This window comes from Somniosus microcephalus, chromosome 1, assembly GCF_052327205.1.
Source record: "Somniosus microcephalus isolate GS21.2 chromosome 1, FLI_Smic_1.0, whole genome shotgun sequence".
Classification (NCBI taxonomy): Eukaryota; Metazoa; Chordata; class Chondrichthyes; order Squaliformes; family Somniosidae; genus Somniosus; species Somniosus microcephalus.
In genome coordinates, this window is record NC_140987.1 from 345,435,836 (window position 1) to 345,458,915 (window position 23,080).

Genomic DNA, 23,080 nt, shown 5'->3' on the forward strand with positions numbered 1-23,080 from the left:
GGGCAAAATAACATTTGTTCATCAGACATCGCTGGGGGTGCGACTAGAACCCGGAAGGCAGCAGTCCCGCCCCCAACTCATCTCGGCTGGCAAAATCCAGCCCCTGGTTACTTTCGTAAGGCAGATGTTGTTGCTGAGTGCATTGTCAGCACAGATTTAGATTTCTAGAGGTTGCAATTCTTTTCAGCAAAGTCGGGATCCACTGTCACCTCATTGGTACAACCTATGACACCATTGACAGCTTGCAGGTCAAGTCTCTATTTGATCTGCCATCTATTACATAAGCATGGGTGCCATTTATACTCTCTCACCTTGGTCCTCAGAATCGGACCATGATGAGCCCCAACACCAGCAGCACCAGGCACACCAGCAGCACCAACAACATCACCACCAACCTCTCCTCATCAACCTGATGCTGTGCAGGACAGTGGGCATCAGCGCAGGGCTGTACTGCCCTGCTCAACATAGCACAACAGTGAGGATTAGCACTGTATGAGGAGCAAGGCTCTGAGCGCACAGCCTCTTCAGAGGAGGAGAAGGAGGATGAAGAGCATCAGCTGGAAGCTGAGGAGGAGGAGCAGAAGGAACCTGCAGTCCAGATCCCACCAGCACCCGAGCTAATTGGTGCCCGGAAGGCCAGGGATGGCCTCATCATGGCCAGATTTACTTATCTTCAGGCATTATACTCATATGGCTGCCATATGCTGTGCCAGACTCCTACCACCCCACAACAACACCATAAAGCATCAACATTATGTTGCAACATTCACTCCAACTCACTAATCCACATCTCAAGTTGCAATTAAGAATGACTAATGTTACCATTATGCACATGATGACATTTCATTGGCTGCTGACATCAGTCCCCATATGAGTGACTCTGTATGCCATGTGGCTACGAGATGTAATTCTGTCACCAGGTTGCTGGGATGTTCCCCTCTCTCCATCTCCCACCTCCAGCTGCTCGGTGACTCCTGATATTTCCAGGGTGACCTCCTCTGCTGCTGTTAAGGTGGCCAATGTTGGTGGGCCACCTCCAGTTCTCTCCCTCTCCCTCTCCCTCTTATTGTGGGCTCTCTTCTCCTGCAAGGAGCGAAAGAAGAGAAGGTTGAGTGAGAGTGATGGAATGAGTGTAAGGAATGGATGGGTCACATCTTTAGAAGATGACTATGAGGGAGTGGGGTGGAAATGCCAAATGGCCTCCTTGTGTGATGTTAGTTGTTATGATTGCACTAGGATGAGGGTGGGTGTGAGGGGTGGCTGGTCAGATGGGGATGTGATAATGTAGATAGTGAGAGAGGGATGGGTGGACATGCAAGGTATGTTGGTGCGAGTAATGATGTGCAGGAGTAGGGTTGGGAAGGCAGATTGATGGGGATGTGATGAGAGGCACAGCAGGATGAAATTGAGTGTGGCTTTGTACTCATCTTTCCTGATCGAATGAGATCATTGAAACGTTTCTGGCACTGCACCCAGGTCCTCCTGAGCACGTCCCTGCTGTTCACCTCCTCCGATATCTCCAGCCAGGCTCATTTGGTCTGCTGGGGAGGTCTCTTCTGCCCATCAGAAGGGAAGAGGACCTCCCTGCATGCTGTCACTCCCTCCACAAGCGTATGGATGGAGTCATCTGAGAAGCTGGGTGCAGCCCTCTGCCTCTGTGCAGTCATGTTTGGAAGTCTGTGCAACACAGCAATGTTACAGTGCAGTGCCTGCGCACTCCTCGATGGACCATCAAATGCAATTTGGCCAAGGCTCCTTCAAATATCCCGTCTGAAGACGCGTCATCGATGACGTCATCAGACCCGCACCATTTAATGGGCGCTATTAAGGGAAAGTCGATCTCAGGAGCAGGATGGATTGAGGAGCGGGGTCGCGACCTGCCATGGTGACCGCCTGCACCCGACCCACCCAGGTGCAGAAAATTCCGGCCTCTGCCTCTGCAGCATATCCATACAGCATGTTAAAAGAACTAATATAAGAATAGAGGCCTTGAGATGTAAATTGGAATGTTCACATGTTTAAGAAAGAGGCAGCAGCAGAGAGAGCGGCCCTGGATGGAGACTGAGCGCGGAGGCCGAGGAGTTAAAGAGCGGGGAGCGAGAGCGGCCCAGACACACCGGCAGCAGCAGCGAGAGCGGCCCTGGGTGGAGACTGAGCGCAGAGACCGAGGAGTTAAAGAGCGGGGAGCGAGAGTGGCCCAGACATACCGGCAGCAGCAGAGAGAAGTAAAAAGTAATCGAAGTGTGACATCACCAGAAAACAGGTAAGTGATTGGTTGGTGAATATTTCTCTCTCTCTCGCTTTTTTCAAAACTTTATTTTTGTGGTTTATAGTTTCTAGGGTCTTTGTTGTGTAGCGGGGAGTGGTGGTAAACAAGGGCCCTTGAGTATATCGTTTAATTATAGTGTAATTAGTGGTATTGATTTGATTTAATTTAATTTGAATTAATTAAAGGGTAAGTCATGGCAGCACAGCTCGGCCCTGTGGCTTGCTTCTACTGCACTATGTGGGAAATCAGGGACACTTCTTGTGTCGCTGACGGCCATGTGTGCGGGAAGTATCCAGCTGCAGCTACTGACAGACCTCATTGCGGCGCTGGAGCTGCGAATGGATACATACTGGAGCATTCGCGATGCTGAGGACATTGTGGATAGCACGTTTAGGGAGTTTGTCACACCACAGGTAAAGGCTGCACAGGCAGGAAGGGAATGGGTGAGTAGTAGGCGCAGGAAGGTAGTGTAGGAGGCCCCTGTGGCCATCCCCCTTTCAAACAGACATACCACTTTGGATATTGTTGAGGGATATGGCTTATCAGTGGAAGGCAGCAGCAGCCAACTTCCTAGCACCATGGGTGGTCCTGCTGCACAGGACGGGAGGAAAAAGAGCGGGAGAGCTATAGTGTTAGGGGATTCGATTGTAAGGGGAATAGATAGGTGTTTCTGCGGCCGCAAACGAGACTCCAGGATGGTATGTTGCCTCCCTGGTGCAAGGGTCAAGGATGTCTCGGGGTGGCTGCAGGGCATTCTGGAGGGGGAGGGTGAAAAGCCAGTTGTCGTGGTGCATATAGGTACCAACGATATAGGTAAAAAAAGTGATGAGGTCTTAAAAGCTGAATATAGGGAGTTAGGAGGTAAATTAAAAAATAGGACCTCAAAGGTAGTAATCTCAGGATTGCTACTAGTGCCACGTGCTAGTCAGAGTAGAAATAGAAGGATATTTCAGATGAATACGTGGCTAGAGGAATGGTGCAAGCGGGAGGGATTCAAATTCCTGGGACATTGGAACCGGTTCTGGGGGAGGTGGGACCAATACAAACTGGATGGATTTGCCCTGGGTGGGACCGTAACTGATGTCCTAGGTGGAGCGTTTGCTAGTGCTGTTGGGGAGGGTTTAAACTAAAATGGCAGGGGGTTGGGAACCTGTGCAGGGAGACAGAGGAAAGGGAAGCAAGGATAGAAGCAAAAGACAGGAAGGAGAAAAGCAAAAGTGGAAGGCAGAGAAATCAAGGGTGTAAATCAAACAGGGCCACAGCAAATAATAATTCTAAAAGGCCTAAGAGTGCTAAAAAATCAAGCCTGAAGGCTTTGTGTCTTAATGCGAGGAGCATTCGTAATAAGGTGGATGAATTAGCTGCGCAAATAGATGTAAATGGTTATGATATAATTTGGATTACGGAGACATGGCTCCAGGTTGGCCAAGACTGGGAATTCAACATCCAGGGGTATTCAATATTCAGGAAGGACAGGAAAAAAGGAAAAGGAGGTCAGGTAGCATTGATGATTAAAGAGGAGATTAACACAATAGTAAGGAAGGATGTTAGCTCTGATGATGTGGAATCTGTATGGGCAGAGCTGAGAAATACCAAGGGGCAGAAAATGTTAGTGGGAGTTGTATACAGAACCCCAAACAGTAATGCTGAGGTTGGGGATGGCATTAAACGGGATATTAGAGACGTGTGCAATAAGGGCACAGCAGTTATCATGGGTGACTTTAATCTACATATAGATTGGGCTAACCAAATTAGTAATAATACTGTGGAGGAGGAATTCCTATAGTGTATATGGGATGGTTTCCTGGACCAATATGTCAAGGAACCAACTAGAGATCCGGCCATCTTAGACAGGGTATTATGTAATGAGAAAGGATTAATTAGCAATCTTTTGTGCGAGGCCCCTTGGGGAAGAGCGATCATAATATGATAAAATTCTTCATTAAAACGGAGAGTGAAGTAGTTGACTCAGAGACTAGGGTCCTGAATTTAAATAAAGGAAACTACGATGGTATGAGGCATGAGTTAGCTAGGATGGATTGGGGAATGTTACTTAAAGGGTTGACGGTGGATAGGCAATGGCATACATTTACAGATCACATGGATGAACTACAGAATTTGTTCATCCCTGTTTGGCATAAAAATAAAACAAAAAAGATGACTTAACCGTGGCTAACAAGGGATATTAGGGATAGCATAAGATCCAAGGAGAGGACATATAATTTGGCCACAAGAAGCAGCAAACCTGAGGATTGGGAGCAGTTTAGGATTCAGCAAAGGAGGACAAAGGGATTAATTAAGAGGGGGGAAATAAATTTTGAGAGTAAGCTTGCAGGGGACATAAAAACTGACTGTAAAAGCTTCTATAGATATGTGAAGAGGAAAAGATTGGTGAAGTCAAGTGTAGGTCCATTGCAGTCAGAATCAGGGGAATTTATAATGGGGAACAAAGAAATGGCCGACCAATTAAATACATACTTTGGTTCTGTCTTCACAAAGGAGAACACAAATAACCTTCCAGGGATGTTGGGGAACATAGGGTCTAATGAGAGGGAGGAATTGAATGAAATCAGTATTTGTAGGGAAATGGTGTTTGGGAAATTGATGGGATTGATGGCCGATAAATCCCCAGGGCCTCATAATCTACATCCTAGGGTACTTAAGGAAGTGGCCCTAGAAATAGTAGATGCATTGCTGGTCATCTTCCAAAATTCTATGGACTCTGGAAGAGTTCCCATGGATTGGAGGATAGCTAATGTAGCCCCACTATTTAAAAAAGGTTGGTAGAGAGAAACGGGGAATTATAGACCGGTAAGCCTGACATCGGTAGTGGGGAAAATGCTAGAGTCCATTTTAAAAGATGTAATAGCAGAGCACTTGGAAAACAGTGACAGGATCGGACAAAGTCAACATCGATTTACAAAAGATAAATCATGTTTGACTAATCTACTGGAATTTTTTGAGGATGTAACTTGTAGAATAGATAAGGGAGAACCAGTGGGTGTGGTGTATTTGGAATTTCAGAAGGCTTTCGATAAGGTCCCGCATAAGAGATTAGCGTACAAAGTTAAAGCACATGGGATTGGGGGTAAGGTACTGTCTTGGATAGAGAACTGGTTGGCTGACAGAAAGCAAAGTGTTGGAATAAACGGGTCTTTTTCCAAGTGGCAGTCAGTGACTAGTGAGGTACTGCAGGGATCGGTCCTAGGACCCCAGCTATTCACAATATATATAAATGATCTAGACGAGGGAACTAGATGTAATATCTCCAAGTTTGCAGCCGACACAAAGCTGGGTGGGCATGTGTGCTGTGAGGAGGATGCAGAGAAACTCCAGTATGATTTGGACAGGTTGAGTGATTGGGCAGATGCATGGCAAATGCAGTATAATGCGAGTTTATCCGCTTCGGTGGCAAAAACAAGAAGACAGATTATTATCTGAACGGCAATAGATTGGGAAAAGGTGAAGTGCAACGAGACCTGAGTGTCCTTGTTCACCAGTTGCTGAAGGTACGCATGCAGGTGCAGCAGGCGGGTAAGAAGTCAAATCGTATGTTGGCCTTCATAGCAAGAGGATTCAAGTACAGGAGGAAGGATGTCTTGCTGCAGTTGTACAGTGCCTTGGTAAGACCACACCTTGAGTATTGTGTGCAGTTTTGGTCAGCTTATCTGAGGAAGGATGTTCTTGCCATGGAGGGAGTGCAGCGAAGATTCACCAGACTGATACCTGGGATGGTAGGAATGACGTATGAGGAGAGATTGGGTCGATTAGGCTTATATTCGCTAGAGTTTAGAAGAATGAGAGGGGATCTCATTGAAACTTATAAAATTCTAACAGGACTAGACAGACTAGATGTAGGAAAGATGTTCTCGATGACGGGGGAGTCCAGAACCAGGGGTCACAGTCTAAAGATAAGGGGTAAACCATTTAGGATGGCGATGAGGAGGAATTTCTTCACCCAGAGTGTGGTGAACCTGTGGAATTCTCTGCCACACAGGGCAGTTGAGGCCAGTTCATTAAATATATTCAAGAAGGAGTTGGATATGTTTCTTGAGGCTAAAGTGGTCAAGGGATATGGGGAGAAAGCAGGGACAGGGTACTGAATTTGGATGATCAGCCATGATCTCATTAAATGGCGGAGCAGGCTCGAGGGGCCGAATGGCCTTCTCCTGCTCCTATCTTCTATGTATCTATGTTTCTATGTGTTGGTTTGCAGGTTCATTCATTTGTGTTGAAACGCAGTGTTTCAGTCCAAAAGCCTGCCTTATTGAAACCATTAAGATGTTCAAATGACTAATAATTGCTCTCAACAATTAATCTAATCCAATAATATAAGATCATTACATGCTAATGTAATTAATGGAGTAATGATACTTAGGCTAGTTTACATGTGCCGTGTTTACCAACCTCATTTGCAAAAGGGTTGACAGGGAAATAAATATTTTATATAAATGCTACAAAAAATGTTTTAATTTGCCACAGTTCATCAATCTTTTATTCTTTAATTAACCGAGTCTCCTGCTGTACACTGATTATGACAGGATGGATTCTCCTCAATATATTCTTCAGTCTGTAGACTCGATGGATTTCAGACTCTCCTGTGCGGGGCGGGGGTTGGGGGGCTCTGACGTACTTTCGAGGACCCCCTTCCCCTAACTTCCAAAAACCAGCACCAGTTCTTTCATTACAGGAAACCTTTCTTTATTAGCAACTGGACAGTATGTAACACGCCCGCAAAACCAGAAATGCAAAAATATGACAGCGGACAGAAATTCAATGACCTCACAGAGCCCCTGGGTTCCCTTGGAGACCCTGAGGTGTCAGAGATCCCGGTTTGAAAATCGATAGCACTCAACAGCCTGTAAAATGCTCTGTTCAGCTATTATGGCCCCTCTTTAATAGTGCAGCGCTTAGTTTCTCTGCCAAGGTTAAATCTCTTAACTTTGCCCCATTTCATTTATTATTATTTATACAGAAACATGAAAGGATGTTCATAAATGATTATTAGCTGTCAGACAGTGGTGAACACCCATATGAAATAAGGTGTCAGGTAGACACTGTAAGGGAAGCTTCAAGACGTGATTACAAGATTAAAGAATTATATTTTAGAAGGCACCTGTTTTGCATCAGTTCCTCTTATAATTTTACTTTAAATATTCAAATGGAGCCACACAGAACCAGTTGTCAAGACCGTGCAATGTGATTAGCAGTGACCTGACACGACCTTGAATGAACTGCTTGACCCAGTGTCAGCTATCACTGTTAGATCTGGCAATGGCGAGGATCTTAATTGCTATTCACAATAAGCTTCAGGAAGGTGATACATTCGACAAACCTGCTTTCAATGTTTTCAAGGTTTCAAGTCTTTCTTTTCTGACTGGCAATTGCCCAGATTCTGCTCAACACGTTGATCGAAGCAGACCAACTGGTGAAAACCTGTCAAATTCCAAAGCAAAAAAAAATTACAGCTTTTCTTTGTGGAATGATAGATGAAAACTATGAGAATATCTCAGTGGAATTCTGTCTTAATGGAATCCCAGGGTAGAACCTCTAAAAGACTCTGCATAGTGAAACCAGAACAGGGAGCCATTAGTCAATAATGATGTAACATCATCTCCAAACATGGACACAGAGGATTTATATTTTGTTGTTTGTTTCGCAAGACTGGGCATAACATGCAAACTGGTACACTAGTATGGATGATGCATTTACTAAACCCCAGGATTCCATAAGCATAACCCCCCCAGGAGGGCAAAATTGCATTGAAAGGAAAATTAAAACTTCACCCATGCATGAAGAACTCTCTCTGTTACTGTGGGTGGCAGTTTGTGATTTGATACTGATATGAATAATTCTAATGGGGAGAACGAATAAACCATTTATCAATGGGAATAATTTTCCTTTGTAATTTAAAAAAGAAAATCTTGACACTTCAGTAGAAACAGCAAGAATATTTACAGCACGCCATGGATGTCTGCTATTTACTGAAATGGTGGAAGTTTTAGTGGGGAGCTTCAGCCTGACACAAAACCTATCCAAATGTGAGACCAGCTCCCTTATTCATCAGCGTCTAAAGTTGCTCATTTAGCAACGGTGTGGAGAGATTTCAGCTGGCAGTGTACATTCAGAGCCGGGGTGACACGACTCCAAAGCAAAGTAGAGAGAGACTCCCTGGAGAAGTGGTCTCACATCGCTTTGGTTTGACACCGTGCAGTGCCAAAACCTGGTTTATAAACTACTCAATTGGTCCATCGGATGCTTTTTGTCAACACAGTCTTAAACTGCCTGTCTTGGCTTAGTGGGAGCATTCTCGCCTCTGAGTCAGAAGGTTGTGGGTTTAAGTCCCACTCCAGGACTTCAGCACATAATCCAGGCTGACATTCCAGTGCAGTGCTGAGGAAGTGCTGCACTGTCAGAGGTGCCATCTTTTGGATGAGATGTTAAACAAAGGACCTTTCTCCTCTCAGGTGTACCCAAAGATCCCATGCACTATTTGAAGAAGAGCAGGCGAGTTCTCGCCAGTGTCCTGACCAATATTTATCCTTTAACCAATATCACTAAAACAGATTATCTAGTCATTATCACATTGCTGTTTGTGGGACCTTGCTGTGTGCAAATTGGCTGCCGCATTTCCTACATTACAACAGTGACTACACTTCAAAAATACTTCATTGGCTGTAAAGCACTTTGCGACACTCTGAAGTCATGAATGGCGCTATATAAATGCAAGCTCTTTTCTTTATTTTTATTTCTTAGCTTAGTAACATGTTGATTGCTATTGCTGAGAGAGGTTGGCAAATTGGCAAATGTTTGTAAATTCCTGACTCCAGGTGAGAAATCAGCATGAAATTGGGCCTTTCTTTCTCTGCTTTTTATATTTTTGGCATTTGAAATGTGATAGGCATACATTGTAAGAATTTATTCATAAATTAGTGGACCTTATTCATAAGATGGGGGGAATGGGCTAACAAGTGGCAGATGGTCTGGCAGATTTACCAGAATGGTTCCAGGGATGGGGGATCTTGGCTACAAGAACAGGTTGAAGAAGCTGGATTTGTTTTCATTAGAGCAAAGGAGGTTGAGGGGTGATTTGATAGAGGTGAACAAGATTATGATGGGTTTGGATAGGCTAGACGGGGAAAGGCTGTTCCCCCTAGTTGATGGTACAAGGACTAGGGGACACAGATTTAAGGTTTTGGGCAAGAGATATAGGGGGGAGGTGAGGAAAAACTTTATTACACAGCGACTGGAATTTGCTGCCAACGGACGTGGTGGAAGCGGAGACACTCAATGTTTTCAAGGGGAGACTAGATAGGCACTTGAGGGAAATAAACTTGCAGGGCTATGGGGATAGAGCAGGGGAATGGGACTGACTGGATCACTCCACAGAGAGCCAGTACAGACTCGATGGGCCGAATGGCCTCCTTCTGTGCTGTTATGACTATATGACTCTATGGAATTCAATGTCAGCAAGTGTAAGGTGATCCATTTTGATAAAAAAAACAACGGCAGTAATTTTACTCTGAATAGAAGTAGGCTCGGTGCTGTGGAAGAGCAGAGGGGTTTGTGGGTATAGGTTCACAGGACATTAAAGGTAACATCTCAGGTTGATAAGGGCATAAAAAAAGCTCATGGAATTTGAGGTTTTATTACAAGAGGTGTAGAATATAAAAGCCAAGAGGTAATGATGAGCCTATAGGAAGCCTTAATCAGACCTCAGTTTGAGTACTGTGTGCAGTATTGGGCTCCACACGATAGGAAAGATACTGAGGCTGCAGAGAGGGTACAACACAGGTACACTGGGATGCTGCCTGGTATGAGGAAATACAAACATGAAGCAAGACTTGAAAAATTGGGTCTTTTTTTATGGGGCGATATGTTACAACTGTTATCGGAGGACAGGAGAAACTTCTTCACACAGAGAGTTGGAAAGTTGTGGAATTCACTTCAGGGGTTCGTGGTTGAGGCAGAAACGATGTCAACATTCCAGATAAAATTGGAGAGGTGGATGAAGAAAAGGGGATGAAAAAAAGAGGATGAAGGGATATGTGGACAGGGTGGGTAACTATGATTCAGACTATTTGCTTGAGTGGAAGGTAAACTGGCAACAGAGAATGGTTGGGCTAAATGGCCTGTTTCCATGGTGTAATGTCTATGTATTTCCCTGGCATTTTACACAGTAAGTTGGAGTATAGTATGTCATTTACCTGCCTCATTCAAGTAAGTAGCGGTGGAGGGGTTGTGATCATCAAGGGTGGGGATCCCGGAGCGGCAGCAGCACAGATTGTTTTTGTGGGCACCCCTGCTCCTCCAGGGCCCACAACATTGATTCAGCACTTACCTTTGGCAGGCCTCTTCAATTCCGTCGCCTGTGGAACTGATCGGAGTGTACACAGCAGCTGGGTTTCTGAAACAGGCGGGCATTTTGGACACCCGGCGCTAGGTCCCTTTCAAAATGATGCCAGACTCGTCGCCGGCATTAACGGAGCGGTGAAGCTAACCGCCTCCACTTTGAGGCTGTTACCACCCCGTTAACACCAGGTGAAGGCAGTGCTAATCAACCTCATGTCATTTTTCTTTTAAAATCACCCAATCGCTGAAATTACAGCTCAGGGCAGAGCGCACGAACGCTTAATGTGCTCATTTAAAATTTCCTCTCTCCAAAGTTTAAGTGGAGCTTTTAACCCATTTAACATAAACCTGAGTAAAGCCATGCTTATGTTTTTGCAAAGAGCTGACCTAAGCTTGTCCAAATCGATTACTCAAACTCTGCAATAAATCAACCAGTTCGACTGAAAATATACAAAGCTTATATTCTGATGTGCACGATGTTTGTTCAGAGTAAGCAGTGACTTCCTGCCGAGCCGAGCTCGTGGCACAGTAATAACTTAATGTTCCATGTTTGTATTTCAACTGTCATTTTCGACAAACTGATGTTTATGTCGACAGAATAATTATAAGCTGCATGGACCAAAGGAAGACAGATATGGGATCGACCTTGTTAACAATGCAGCAATGAACCCTGATCTGTCAACTTGTTTTGTATTCCTCTTAGCCCTACAACGTAATTACTAATCATATGCTAAAACTTTTCTTTATATTTGCCTTTGGCTGTCGTTTTCCTCCTGTTAAACTCATCTGCATGCCATTTTGAAGTTATGGTATTCATTTTCTGTCTGTGTTTTTCAATTTGTCTTCAGATCTGCAACAAAAAGGAACGTTACATTGTTCTGCATTTTGAATAGACTCAAATTGACTCTGAACATGTTTCTTTTTTACAAACTCCTGATATGTATTGTAGAATGAAAATTGGGTAGTGGTGTTTAATAAGCCTGTTGCAATTGAGGATTCAGCGATAATTTAAAGGAGCAGAGTTTAAGTGGTTGTGAACTTCATCTTAACTCAGAGATTACTGTGACTGGTAACTGGCTCTAACTCAGCTGTTATATTACTTTGTCCTTACTGGTTATTGGAAAGTCCAATAGGTGGAGGCCAAATTCTCTCTCAGGACAGTCCTCAAATACAACCCTATTTCACATGACAGGATAAAAGGGAGGCAACTGTTGTTAGAAAGAAAGAAAGAAAGACTTGCATTTATATAGCGCCTTTCATGTCCACCAGACATCTCAAAGCACTTTACAGCCAATGAAGCACTATTTTAAATAGAGTCACTGTTGTAATGTGGGAAATGCAGCAGCCAATTTGCGCACAACAAGCTTCCACAAACAGCAATGTGATAATATCCAGATAATCATTTTTTTTATTATGTTGGTTGAGGAATAAATATTGGCCAGGACAGCGGGGATAACTCCCCTTCTCTTCTCCGAAATAGTGCCATGGGATCTTTTACATCCACCTGAGAGAGCAGACGGGGCCTCAGTTTAACGTCTCATCCAAAAGACAGCACCTCCGACAGTGCTGCACTCCCTCAGTGCTGCACTGGAGTGTCAGCCTAGCTTTATGTGCTCAAATCCCCGGAGTGGGATACATATCATTCTACAATACATATCAGGAGTTTGTAAAAAAGAATCCCTTGAATGGGATTTGAACCCACAACTTTCTGACTCAGAAGCAAATGTGCTACCAACTGAGCCACAGCCGACATATGCTGAAAAACCCAAGGTAGATCGGGTAAGGGTCAGACATAAAGGATTTAATTTTAACTGGGATCATAAAATAAAGTAGCATCAGCTTTAGCTCTAAGCAGGTCACTGTAAAGTCCCATTTTGTTCCTGACATGGTCACCATGGATACAATAAGTTTTGTTCACATGGAAGTCAGGTTATAAAAAATATTTTGGTCTTTTGCAACCTAAATGTGTTGCATGCTGTCTTTTAGATGAGATGTTAAATTGAGGCCCCGTTTTCCCCCTCAGGTGGACGTAAAAGATCCCATGGCACTATTCGAAGAAGAGCAGTGGAGTTCTCCCTGGTGTCCTGGCCAACATTTATCTCTCAACCAACATCACAAAAAAAATTAAATGATCATTTATCTCATTGCTGTTTGTGGGAGCTTGCTGTGTGCAAATTGGCAGCCATGTTTCCTACATTACAACAGTGACTATACTTCAAAAGTAATTTTGAAAGGTAAGGGAATCAAGGGTTATGGGAGCGGGCAGGGAAGTGGAGTTGAGGCCAAGATCAGATCAGCCATGATCTTATTGAATGGTGGAGCAGGCTCGAGGGGCCAAATGACCTACTCCTGCTCCTATGTCTTATGTAATTAATTGGCTGTAAAGCACTTTGGGACATCCTGAGGTTGTGAACGATGCTAAATAAATGCAAGTTCTTTCTTTTTTTTCTTTATTGGAAGTTGAGGAAAAGGAAAGTACATCTTGTAAAGGTTAATTGTGCCTTTTTAATTCAAGCTCTTAGCTTTGGACCATTTCCCTACATGACGTACCTGAACAGTAGTCTTAAAGGGACATGCCAGATTAAATACAGCTCCATAGCAGCTAAACATCACAGTCATGCTCCAAATCCCAGATTACCTATGAGCAACACCATGGGAAATCAGCAAACAAAAATACCAGTCTTGCATCTAGCACATCCATCGAAAAATGTCACCCTGAGAATATCACATGTCCAAAGAATCCCAGCAACATTGGCCTTCATGCAACACATGTAGGTCACAAAAGACCAAAATATTTTTTATAACCCGTTATAGTTCATCTAAACATCTGGGCCTAGAATTTCCCACGTGTTTGCATCTAGAGGCTCTCAGGGACAGAGGAGGCAAACCAAATATGTGGCCTAAAAAAAAATCATGGAATTTTGGGCATAAGTGAGATACGCACGTAATTACAATTCGCCCAAATCCCCTTGATCTTTTACGATCATCTATTAATTCCTCCGGCACAACGCATCTCCATCCATAATAATGGCCCCACCCCCAAGTTACAGAGTCTTATATATGTGAGGTGCCTGCAATGGTGCTTGTTCAGAAGCTCTCTTCAAATTACGACCAGATTGTCAGGCGCAACAGGAAACAGTGATTTTTCTGGTATTTTATTGCAACTTTTTGATTTTTTTATAATTTATCCTCACTGAGACCTGCTCTGTATTTTTTGTTTCTTTCAATGCATTGTTATGGCATCAGTATAAGTCAAGTTAAAAAGTGAAAAGCTTCCCTGATTGCAGGTTCTTACATATGCTGTGCTTGATGTGCATGAATGATGGTTAAATGTGTTGAAACTTTAATTTTCATACTTAAAGAAGGAATATATAGTGCGAGTTCAACACTTTCCTTGGGCCCCGATTGTTTACGCTGATTTATGCTTATTTTTACGTTAGGGTGTATTCTAGGTGTATTCTAATGAGAATGGCAGGAAATTTGAGAGCAACTTGACATCAGCAGAATGGGTGCGGGAACTGACGCATTTTCAGGACTAACTTCTGGGTTGCACCCACGGAGCACATTCCAGGCCCTGAATTTTTTGCTGTGCAGTGCATTCATTTCTCTTTCTCCTTTAGCAGCACCTCGCAAACTTGCGACCTCTACCACATAGAAGGTCAAGCACAGCAGGTGCACGGGGACAACATCACAACCAAGTTATGCTCTAAGTTACACACCATTCTGATTTGGACATATCCCTGTTCCTTCTTTATCGCTGGGTCAAAATCCTGGAATTCCCTACCTAACAGCACTGTGAAAGTACCTTCACCACACGGACTGCAACGGTTCAAGAAGAAGGCCCACCACCACCTTCTCAGGTGGGCCTTCAGAATGGGCAATAAATGCTGGCCTTGCCAATGATGTCCACATCTTGAGAGGAGTGGAGGACAATATAACCTGTTGGAAGGATGTTGCTGTCTCTAACAAGTAGCCAATTAGAGCATTCTGGATTTTGTAACCTTGACCTGATGTTATTGGATGACTAATATTGGGTATTTCACCAGCCACAATGTGTTACAGGTGTTAAGAGTGTGGAAGACCCATAACGCATGAGCATTGCAAATGAGAGTGACTGCACAAATTGAAGAACATTCATTAAAGGCCATCAATAGTGCTCTGTTCTGTTTATTCTATGGGTTAGCATACCTCAATACAGTGCAGGCAGTAAATTGACAATTAATTGCAGTTAGTGGTGGCATGGCATTTATTGTATTTTCATTGCATTTAATCATTTATCATGTTCTTGGGCACGGCAATTATCATTAACCTCAAAGTCACCCAACATAAAACTGCAGTTAGAGAGAAGTGCATTGTATCATTAGATGGGAAGAGGAGGACCAAGGACACTCAGGCAGCTGCATATCTGAGTTTCAGCCAGGTAAATGTTGTTCACGCCCTCATCACTTAAACTTGCCTGCATCAGTTTGATGAGTTTTATTCGATAGAGTACTGTATATCACTGATGAATTCCAATCTCAGGAGAGACGAGATATATTGTCTAGCTGGTGTCCTCTGACTCATCTCTCTTGCCCAGAAACTGCCCCATTCCACCATCTGCAAGAAGAAGTGTGCTGTTTAATGGCTTGCAAAATGAAAATGGGAACGCATAGGCTATACTGTAAAACATTGGCCGGAATTTTCCCACCGCCGTGCGTGCGCGATTGGAGGCATGTCAGCAATAAAAGTCGGAGAAAAGGGAAGCGCGTTGGGAACCCGCCATCATCCCACTTCTTAACGCCTTTAACTCAGGCACATTTGCCACCAAACAGCAGAGGTGGGCGACCTAATTTAGCTCATTAAATCCTTGTTGTCAGACCCTTAACAGTTGTTTTAACCAGACTTTTTGAATTTCACTGGATGCCCACGGGAATCAAGCAGCTCAGGAACCACGTCTGTCAAGCTGAGGCAGAAGCTCAGTGGCCATTGCGTGAGGTCATTAATGCAGAGCATTGAAAGCACAATAAATGCTGCCACATGACACCTCATTACTTGCCTAAGGGAAAGGCTCTTGCTGAGTGCATTTTGAGCACAGATTTAGATGTCCACAGATTTCAAGTATTTTCTGCAACTCCAGAAGCCACTCTAACCATATTGCTACTAACTATCACACCATTGACAGATTGCTTCTCTGATCTATACTTGATCTGCCATCTATAACATCAGCGTGGGTGCTGTTTATACTGTCTCACCTTAGTCCTCAGAATCAGACCAAAACGAGCTCCAACAGCAGTAGCAGCAACGACAATAATCTTATGCTCAACGTCCTGAAACTCCACAGAACAGAGGACATCAGTGCAGGGCTGCACTGCGCCGGAGGCGATACCCCAACACAAAGCATACAGGCAAAGGATGAGCTTCCTCAACATGACTGAGCAGCAGTGCCAAAGGAGGCTCAGAGTGTCACGCCAGATCATTGCAGACATTTGCAGTTTGCTTGAGCAAGACCTGCAGCCCAGAGGAATGGGTGGACATGCCTTACCAGTGACTGTCAAAGTCACCAGCACCCTCAACTTCTTCGCCTCAGGCACTTTCCAGGGTTCTGCTGCAGACATTTGCGGCATTTCGCAGTCGGACGCCCACAGATGCATCACACAGGTCACCGATGCCCTGTTTGAAAAGTCAGCCAATTATATCAACTTTGCCTCTGATGAAGCCAGCGTTACTGAGCGGCCTCTCGGCTTTGCTGCTCTGGCTGGCTTTGCACGGGTGCAGGGTGTCATCGACTGCACACATGTGGCCATCAGGGCACCCCATCATCACCCAGGAGTCTTTGTCAACTGCAAGGGCTTCCACTCCCCCAATGTGCAACTCATCTGCAACCATAGGAAGATCATCATGCATGTGTGCGCCAAATTCTCTGGCAGCTGTCATGACTCTTTCATCCTGTGCCAGTCCACCCTCCCTCAGCCCTTCGCACCTCCAAACACACTTACTGGCTGTCTGCTTGGACACAAGGGCTAGCCACTGAAGAAGTGGCTCATGACACCCTTGAGGAGGCCAAGTACTGAGGCCGTGGAGAAATAGAATGAAAGCCACATGTTAGATCCGTGTAATAATAAGAAAAGGACTGCAGAGAACGGTACAACAGGTGTTTACTGAATGAGGGTTACTCTAGAACTAACTGTACAGATCACTACTCAGGGTTTAGAAACAGGTGTGGTCACTGCCGGTACTACAGTATACAGGAGCTGTAAAAAGTAGTTCTCCCCTTAAAGGTACATACATTACAATTCCTCCCCTTTTAGATTAACAGTACCATAACACTCATTTAACAATTAAATATCAAACTAATTACAATTAACACTTTTAACATGCAACATTAGCTGAAAATAGTCTATTTATAAATTCAGTCTTGGGGAGGCTTCCTGATCCTTTCTGGATAGCGCCTTTCCCGAGTGTCTTGCTCTTGGTGTGGAGGCGATTCTGGCCCCCTGTCGTCGGTTGGCTCATCAGCTTCCGATGCTACTGTTTCTGGGGTAGATGCTACCTGTACGTCGGGTTCATCACCAGGTACGTATGGGCGAGGCATGGGGTTGACTTGTTCCTGTGACTCTAGGATCTGGTCAGCATGGCGTCTCACGATGCTCTCCCCAACGTCCACGGTGTACATTAGTGGGCCCTGCCGTGTGCATATCGTTCCTGGCTGCCATTTTTCTGTTCGGTAGCCGCGGGCCAAGACTGGTTGCCCTACATTGAAGCTCCTTGTCGGCTTCTCATGGATGTGCTGGAATTGCTTACTCTCAACATCTCTTCGTACGTTTGGTCTGAGCAAATCCAGGCGAGATCTTCACCTTCGGTTAAAGAACATTATGGCTGGGGCCTGGTTGGTGACTGCATGTGTCGCATTCCGGTAGGCGAACAGGAAATTGTCCACCTTGTGCTGCAGCGGAATGTTGTCATTGTACATTGCCTTTATTGCCTTCTTAAAGGTTTGTACGAACTTCTCAGCCAATCCATTTGTGGCTGGATGATATGGGGTGGATGTGTAATGCCTTACCCCATTCTTTTTCAAGAACCTCCGGAACTCTTCGGACACAAACTGTGGTCCGTTGTCGGAGCAAATCTGCTCTGGCAAGCCATTCCTGGCAAAAATGGTCTGTAGGACTGCAATCGTTTTCTCCGTGGTGGTGGAAGATATTTTGATGACCTCAGGCCATTTCGAGTGCACATCCACGGCTATTAAAAACATTGAGTCCATGAATGGACCAGCAAAATCAATATGCACCCGTTGCCATGGAGATGATGGCCACTCCCATGGGTGTAGAGGGGCCTGTGGTGGTGCATTTAGGACTTTCTGGCATCCTGAGCAGCTCTTGGTCAGGTCCTCGATTTCTTTATCGATTCCCGGCCACCACACATAAGCCCTGGCTAGGCTTTTCATTTTTACCCCTCCCAGATGACGTTCGTGAAGCTCATTGAGCACTCTCTCCCTTAACTTGGGTGGAATTACCACTCGGGATCCACACATCAAGGTTCCCTGGCATACTGACAGCTGTTCTCTTCTGGATGAGAATGCTGGCAATAGTGAGTCACCATGTGCTGGCCATCCCTTCACCATCAAATCATATACCCGAGACAGTGTCGGGTCATTTCGGGTCTCCTTCTCTATACCAGCGTTAGTTACTGGCAAGCATTCAATTATAGTCGAATGAAATATTTTGACAGGATCCACTGCTGGTGCTTCCTCCGCAGTAGGCAGTGGCAGGCGTGATAGCCCATCAGCATTTCCATGCTGTTTCGTGCCCTTATACTCGATTTCATATTGGTGCGCCCCTAGAAAAAGTGACCATCTTTGTAGCTGTTGCGCAGTCATCACCGGAACGCCCTTCTTCGGATTAAAAATGGAGACAAGTGGTTTGTGGTCAGTCAGCAAGGTGAACTTCTGCCCGTGCAGATAGTGATTGAACTTTTTCACTCCCCACACTAGGCTGAGGGCCTCCCTGTCAATCTGGGCGTAGTTACGCTCGGCTGAGGTTAGTGATCGTGACGCAAAGGCCTCTCTGAACCGTCCGAGAATTTGTGCGACAGCAGCGCTCCAATGCCGTAGGGTGACGCATCACATGCCAACCGAATTGGTAATGCCGGGTTGCAATGGGCCAATACCTCTTTCGATGTGATTAGTGTTTTGCTCTTCTGGAAAGCTCATCTACATTCGTCACTCCACTTCCATGGCACCCCAGTTTGCAGTAGGGTGTTCAGTGGGTGTAGTATTGTAGACAAATTTGGCAAGAACTTATGGTAGTAGTTTACCAGCCCGAGGAACGACCTCAGTTGTGACACATTTTCCGGTGCTGGAGCCTTGACTACTGCCTCAATCTTCTCTGGGGACTTATGTAACCCCTCTTTTTCGATAACGTGGCCACAATACGAGATCTGTTTTCTAAAAAACTCACATTTGGGGCGGTTAGCTCGGAGCCCATATTCCTGCAATCTAGTGAGCACCTGCTCCAGGTTGGCAAGGTGATCACTGTCATGTTCGCCCGTGACCAGGATGTCGTCCAAATAACACTGGGTCCCTGGGATCCCTTGCAGGACTTGTTCCATTGCCCTCTGTCAAATAGCCGGAGCTGATGCTACCCCGAATACCAGCCAGTTGTATTGGTAGAGATCTTTATGGGTGTTGATTGTGAGGTATTTTTTTGATGCTTCTTCTACCTCCATTTGCAGATACGCCTGGGCCAGATCAATCTTAGTGAAGCGTTTCCCTTCAGATAGCGAGGCGAAAATATCTTCAATCCGCGGAAGTGGATATTGTACGGTGTGAAGGACCGGGTTCACTGTTACCTTAAAGCCCCCACAGATGCGAACCTTCCTTGGTTCCCCAGGCGTGCTGCTCAACGACTTTTTCATCACAGGGACGATGGGTGTAGCCCACTCGCTCCAGTCTACCTTGGACAGTACACCTGAACGTTCCAGACTCTCCAGCTCTGCTTCGATGGCTGGGCGGATCGCATAAGGTACCGGTCTGGCCTTAAAAAATTTTGGGCTTGCGTTTTCTTCCATTTTAATCATTGCTGTCATGCCTTTTAGTGTTCCGAGTCCTTGCTGGAACACTTCTTTCGCGTCAGTTAGGATCTTTCCCAGTTGCCCAGGTGTGATGTCGTCATCCTTTTTGTCAGCCACAGTCAGTGCCTGTATGGAATGCCAATCTACCTGTATCTTCCAGATCCATTCACGTCCTAGTAGTGGTGGTCCTCCATCTGGCAATACATATAGGTCCATTTTTGGTGTTTCCTTGCCGTTATATATAACGTTCACCCTTATTTTTCCTCTGGGGTAGACTTTTTGCCCCGTGTACGTTTTCAAGACAATCTTTGTATCTCTCAAGTGTATATGTGAGAATAGCCGCTTGTAGTCCCTTCGGTTTATGATTGTTAGGGCTGATCCTGTGTCCAATTCCATTTTCACTTGGACTCCTGTTATCTTGAGCGTGACCCAGATAGTTTGGTGATCCTCCGTTTTGATCACATTATGTAGTTTCAGACAACCCAGCTCCTTGCTTCCGGAGTCTGTTTCACTCTTCTGTTTGTCTGAACTACTCTCCGTCACCGTATGTACCTTCTTGTAATTCTGCTGTGGAGATTTCTTGCTGCTGGTTTTCTTTCCCGACCTGCAGACTCTTACTATGTGTCCTACTTTTCCACACTGTCTGTACACTTTGTCCTTGAACCAGCAATCATTATGGTCGTGTGTTGTTCTGCCGCAGCGATAGCACTTCACTGTTCCGTATGACATTTCATTTGTGCCATATTCTTGCGGTCTCCGTTGTATCTCTGCAGCGCCCCGTGCTGCTGCTTCCTGTGATACTGCAATGCTGAAAGCCTTGTCCAGCGTAAGATCCTTTTCTGATAGAAGCCGTTTCTGGGTTCCTTCACTTTGAAGCCCACACACAAACTTGTCCCTTAAGGTATTTGCTAGTTCCGTTCCAAACTGGCAGTGTTTCGATAGCTTGCGCAGTTCCGTTAAATACTCAGCATTACTTTCATCTTTATGCTGGTTCCTTTTGTGAAACTTAAATCTTTCTGCTATCAGCAGCGGTGTGGGGTTTAAGTGGTCCTGTAGGATTGACACTATGTTTTCAAAATCCTTTTCTACTGGCTTCTCTGGGGTTACTAGGTTCCGCAGTAAGCCATACATTTTGGCACCCATTGAATTCAACAATACCAGCGCTTTCTTGTCATCTGGCACTTCATTCGCCTTGCAGTATACTTCTATGCATTCGACATATGTCGTCCAAACTTCGACTTCATTGTCGAATGCTGTGATACTGCCACTCTTTGGCATTTTTGGGTGTGGTTAGACTGGCTTAAAATGGCGTCTCCCGCGCTTTCCTTTCTTCCCCGCTGCGGCTTAAAATGGCGTCCCCCGCGCTTTCCTTTCTTCCCCGCTGCGGCTTAAAATGGCGTCTCCCCCGCTGCTGCCAACGCCACTCTCGGCGGTCCTCGTGGCAATTGGCGACACCCTGTGGGTTTCGTGCGCTGCTCCTGCGCTGCTGCCAACGCCGCTCTCTGCGGTCCTCGTGGCAATGGCAGTGCCTCGCGTTTTCCTGCGCGCCTCTCTCCCTCGTTGATGCTGCTCGGCCCTTGAACACCGGCTGTGCTCTGCGCATTTTCCTGCGCACCTCTCTCCCCCGTTGACGCTGCTCGGCCCTTGAACACCGGCTGCGCTCTGCTCTCTCTTGCCTCTGTCCCCCATTGACGCCGCTCGGTCCTGAACACCAGCTGCGCCCTGTGCGCTCTGCCTTCTCTCTCTCCCCTGTCGATGCTGCTTGGCCTTTTTCTGTGCCGCTTGGTCGGGCTCTAGCCCGTCGCTGTCCGGGAAGGGTCTGCGCAGTACCTGTTTCCAGCCCGTTTCGCTGGACCACCATGACTGGAAAGCCAAGCCTGGCTCTCGACAGCCTCCCCTGCGATGCTCAAATCTCCGCTGGATGACTGGGCGGTTGCCCGTGGTCGACGCCCGTTCTTCTGGACTCGACCTTCTTCCACTGTTCTCCAGGAGCGAATCCCTGGGAGGTGATGCAGAGTTGCAGGTAGGTTCGAACCTGCTCGTCGCCAATGTTAGATCTGTGTAATAATAAGAAAAGGACTGCAGAGAACGGTACAACAGGTGTTTACTGAATAAGGGTTACTCTAGAACTAACTGCACAGATCACTACTCAGGGTTTATATACAGGTGTGGTCACTGCCGGTACTACAGTATACAGGAGCTGTAAAAAGTAGTTCTCCCCTTAAAGGTACATATATTACACCACACATCCACCAGATGTGTCATACAGCAAACAATAGGCATGCTGAAAATGCACTTCAGATGCCTTTACAGATCTGGAGGAGCCCTTCAGTACGCACCAGCCAGGGTCTCCAGAATCGTTGTGGTCTGCTGCGCGCTGCACTACACAGCACAGCTACGAGGATTAGCACCACATGAGGAGCAAGGCAGAGAGCACACAGCCTCTTCAGAGGAGCAGGAGGAGGAACATCAGCTGGAAGGTGAGGAGGAGGAACAGGAGGAATCTGAGCTCCAAATGCCAGCAGCACATTGCTGCCTGGGTGGCCAGGGATGGCCTCATCATGGCCAAATTTACTTAACTTCCTGCATTACACCCATGTGGCTGCCACATGCTGCACCAGGTTCCCCCCAACAACACCATAAAGCATCCCTACAATGACCAAGCCATTCCTTTCACATTGACCTCTGTTGCTGGAGGTAGCGTTATGTCTTACCATTCACACCAACTCATTAAGCAACTTCCAAAGTAGCATACAAAAATAGGCATGACCAGAAAATGGTGAAAATTAATAGTTTTATATGTGTCATAACAGTAATGGAACCTTAACAATAACAGTTCCTTAAACACCCATGTGCTTATCCTTGTGCATCTACTTCTGTGTCATTTTTCGTTTGCGAGTGCTTCTACGAAGTACAACACAGCAGAGGTAGAAGCAGCCTGCTCACTTCCCTGCTGCGACTGCGCAGACACTTTTGGCGGACATCCTCTGGGTCTTGGAGCCTTTGATGGCCCCACCAAAGGCTGCTGCTCCTGTGACTGTGCAGGGGCAGACTCAGCCATCGGGATCCGAGGAGGCATCTGGGGCTCTGACTGGGGGTGGCAATGTGGGAGAAGTTTGGGCACTTTAAAAGGAGCCCCCACCTTTATGTTGCCTCTCACCATCATCCCTTTCATAGACCACCCGCACTTCCCTGCTAGCAAGGAGCTGGAGAGCACCTTGCTGCACAGCAGTGGGGCCATGAGGATCCACATCTACGTTGACATCCCTCCTAGAGAGGAGGTCTATGAGACTCTGCCATCTGTTGTCCATAGATAGCATGTGCTCCTGTGAGTGACGCATTAGCTGCTCCATGCAGGTGGCCATCCTATCCATGGAGGAGCCGACACTCGCCATCGCCTGCGACATGGTG